Source organism: Marmota monax, unplaced genomic scaffold, assembly GCF_021218885.2.
Source record: "Marmota monax isolate L192 unplaced genomic scaffold, Marmota_monax_Labrador192_F-V1.1 WCK01_AAM20220418_F8-fsc00019, whole genome shotgun sequence".
NCBI classification, from domain to species: Eukaryota; Metazoa; Chordata; class Mammalia; order Rodentia; family Sciuridae; genus Marmota; species Marmota monax.
Window position 1 is genome coordinate 12378119 of NW_026695242.1, and position 4360 is coordinate 12382478.

The 4360-nt window shown below is 38.1% G+C and overlaps 1 pseudogene; it reads left to right on the forward strand.

Moving 5' to 3' along the window:
• The first annotated feature begins 2618 nt into the window (after nucleotides 1-2618).
• LOC124075951 (Y-box-binding protein 1-like) lies at nucleotides 2619-3426 on the forward strand (annotated as a pseudogene).
• The last annotated feature ends 934 nt before the right edge of the window (nucleotides 3427-4360 follow it).

Here is a 4360-nt window from a genome sequence, read left to right on the forward strand (position 1 = left end):
CAGGTACTTATGGGTTTGCTGCAGGTGTTGTTCTAGTAGGTCCCGGTACAGCTCACAACTGCAGTAGACCTCGCTGTTGTCCACATCATGCTGGTTTTTAAAATATGCAGGAATGCAATAGTTTTGGGGTCATAAAGGTTTCATCGGAGATTTCACAAAGAGGTGGGGTGACCAGGCAGCGTGTGTCAGCATTAGAGTCCTGCAGCTAGTAAAGCCATAAGAGGGGATGCCTAAACCCTTGGGAGGTCATATCCTGCTACAGTGTGCCCAAACCCCTGGATATGCAGCAATAGAATTAATGTTTGTCCTGCTGAGTTTCAGTCTGTCTTTAGTTTAATTCCTACTGACTATGCCCCTGTTCCTTCCTTGTGGAATGTGGATGATTAACCTGTATTGAGTTGGAGCAGAATGAATGGTCTTACATCATTGAGGTGTGTCCTTGGAGGGCAACCTTATCCCCTCTTCTTTCTCTTTCTCGTTTTAGGTTTTCTGGATGCCATGAAGTGAACAGCTTCCTCTGCCATGTGGTCCCACCATGATGTACTGCCATGTACTGCCATGCCATGGACCCAAAAATAAAAGGGTCAACTGGCTGAAACCTCCAAAATTGTGAGCCAAAACAAACCATTATTCTTTATAAGCTATTATCTCAGGTGTTTTGTTACCAAAAGAGCATTACCCAGGGTTTCTTGCCAACAATAAACTGCTCTGGGAGTATCAGTTACAGTTTCTTATAAATCTAACATATGAGCCAGGATATATTAGCTTTTGTTTGCTACTGATAAATCAAGTTAACTTGAATTCTTCACCTTTCCCCAGTCCTATGTATTGTATATAATACCCAGTGGTAGCTTGTCAGCATTCAAATTCTATGAATTACCATTTGGGATTGCTTCTCTCCTTCTTAGCAGCTTCTGTCATTTGGATTGACCCTGTTCTAAACTATCTTCCCAGATGTAAAATGCTCAGCTTTTTGCCTTCATTGGCTCCTAAAAATAAGTCAGTCACATAATGGTTGCCTGCAATTTACAACATATATTGCATAGAGAAAAATGGAAACAGGAAAAAAACTTTTTTAGAAAGATCTATTCCCTGAAATACAGCTTATCCACATGTTCACAATGGTTGCTGTTTTCATCCATGCATAGCAACTAATCACATTATCATAACCCGGTCTCCTCTCACTTTTTCTACTGTCTTTTCTAATCTCCTCTACACTATTCTTCTTCCAGGAGAAAACAGAAATAAGGTAGCAAATTGGAGTGCATTTTCTTATTTCCTTATCAACCATTTTCTCCAATGATATTTTGGCAGCCATCCAGGCATTAGGGTTATCACTTTCTATGTTAATTTCTCATCAAAAACTTCTGTAAACAATGAGAATTTCTTCCTTAGGAGTAATCCTGGAATCCAGTCACTAATATTGTTTATATGGGAGGGCTCAAAATGAATACCAATGAGAAAGGTGAATTGCCCAATCATTTGACCAATAAAAGTTTTAACCTGATCAGGTTGGAAGTTTTAGATGCAAATTGGAATGCTGTAACACAGAAGGTCAAAAGTGCTTTCTTTCTTTGGAAAATACCTTGTCCCAGTGGGCCTCACTAGCTGGAGAACTCTGCTATTAGCTATAACTAGCATGTAGGTTCACCTTTGAACTACGTGGGTTTGAACTCTCCAAGGTGCAGGTCCACTTCTACTTAGATATTTTTGTTGCTGTTTCTTGGAATTTTTCCATAGTTTAAAAGAAAAAGATAATGAACCATGTGGCCCAGAAATATAGAAAAAAAATTCACAGTTAGGTATATCAGAAATGCAAAAAATATAGGTAGATAATAGTCTATTATTTACTATCAGAAAATACACACAAATCTATTATAACAGTTAAAATTAAAAAAGAATTTACAGACCATATCTGGCGCCATTCTCAGCTGAGAGAGAAATGTAAATATTAATAGTAATAACAATAATAATAATAATAATAATAATAATAATAATAATAAATGTAAGCTATAAGTGCATAAAATTAGCTATTCTACATCTGGTATTACTGGAATAACTTCACTGTCACCTTCTATTGCTATTATGGTAAGCTCAAGTGTTGTCAGTGTTCACTTAAAACACCATAGGACACTAATCATCTCCATGAGGCAGTCCCTCTAGTAAATTGGCTATCACAGTAACAGTGATCTTTCAGAATTCTTATGTATTTTTCATTGCATAAATTCATATGCAATATACATTCATTGACTGTTTATGTTATCAGCAAGGTTTCTAGTTAACAGCAAGCTATTAATATTAATTTGGGGGGGAAAGCCAAAAGTTATCCATGGAATTTGGGCTTAGAAGGAAGAATAAAAGTGGACCACAGACAATCTTTATCATAAACCTCTCTGCAGCCACTGGCCTAATTATCATTGTACCCAGGAGTAGCCCCAAATGTGCACCAGGTCACAGTCACTATCAGGTAACCATGAGTAATAAGGCTGAGACCCAGCAGCCACCACCACTGTCCTTAGTGTTGTTGACACCAAGCCCAGCACCAGGACAGTAACACAGAGTGTGGTGGCTCAGAAAAATTCTTCAGGGAGGCACCTGCTGGCAGGAACATTGCAAGGATGGTATGTGGAAGTATAAAAATGGTTCAAAGTAAGAAATGGATAAGGTTTCCTTAATAGGAATGACATAAAGAAAGATGTATTTGTATACTAGATTGTCACTCAGAAGAATCCCAGAGTACCTTCACAGAACAGGAGATGGACTGTGTAGCTTCATGTTTTGGTAGGACAAAAAGAATGGAGACAGCTGATGTTACAGACCCTGGTGGAGTCCCAGCTCATGGCAGTGAATATGCAGCAGACCATAATCATTATAGACCCTGTTCATGTTGTTTATAAAACTGCCTGCAGAATTACCAGAATAGTGAGAGTAGGGGAAAAAAAAACTTTTTTTTTTTTTGAGAGTGCTTCAATTGGAGAGTGCTTCAAGAGGCCAGGCCCAATAACACCTACCCTATAGCAGGAGAAATTTCTCACCTTACTACATGCAGAAGCTCTATGGGCCTCAACCACAGTATTCCAACCCTCCTGTTCATGGAGAAGTGCTGGAGGGTACAGACAACCAGGATTCAGGAGAGCAAGGTAGACCCATAAGGTAGAACTTGTATCAGCATTATGGACCATGAATCCCCAGTGGCCTCCTCACCAAAGAAGGCCAGCAGAGGACAGTGATGAAGAGGATGAGGAAAATCAAGGAGATGAGAACCCAGGTCAGCAGCCACTTCAACCTTGGTACCTCAGCAACTTCGATTACTGACACAAGCACCTAGAAAACACTAAATCACAAGATGGCAGAGAGATGAAAGCAGCTATTCTATCAACTGAGAATTCCTCAGCTCCCAAGGCTGAGCAGAGCAGGGCTGAATAGATGTCAGTTGCCCTTCCACTCTACCTTTACCTAGTCATCCAACAGGAATAAAAAATAAAAAAAAAAAATTCCAGCAAGAAAATGAACAGAAGCCTGAGGCTGGAGAACTTAACTGCTTGCTTTCTGCCTATTGACCAGATAACTAGAAGTATCTGCATTACTAATGTAGCATAGAGTTGTTTTTTTTTTTTTTTAATTTTTACTTAAAGACAACCCTTTTTGGTAGTGTGTGTGTGTGTGTGTGTGTGTGTGTGTGTGTAGGGTGTTTTAAGAAACTTGTTTTCTCTCAATACACCACACAACATTTTTTGAATTGTTACATATTTGGTGAAATTGAGATTTTTGAGAACTTCACTTTTAATTTATAAAAAAAAATTGTAACTTGATTTAGAAAATAAGTCCACAAATTGTACACACCTATCAATAAAAGTCTTAATTTTAAAAATTGTTGAACATAGAATTTTGACTGTTTGTTCCACAATGCTCCTTACAACATGTTGTTCAAGAGTCTGCAGTAGTTCCCGTCTCAGCTGTGCCTGTTTTGGGATAACTTGTTGCAAATACTCAAGGCTTCTGTGTGATGTGTTCTCAATATCTGATTCTTAGTCTCCTTTATGTGGCTTTGTATCATGACTACTTCACCCTTCTCTGTCCACCCATTCCTGGTTTACTATTCTTTATTTTATTCATATTCATTGAATAATTTCAGTCTACTTTGATTTAAAATTCTATCCATGTGCTTATGATTCACATGATATCCCCAACCATTTTAATCTAGAACTATATATTCAATTATCTTTTGCAAATATTCAACTAGATTGATATAGGCATGCATCCTTCATCAACATTCAGATGAATCAGATCTTAGAGGTAGTCTTTATTCAACTCTGACATTGTGTTGACTGCCTTTCTCTATAAACTGTATTCTATGAAT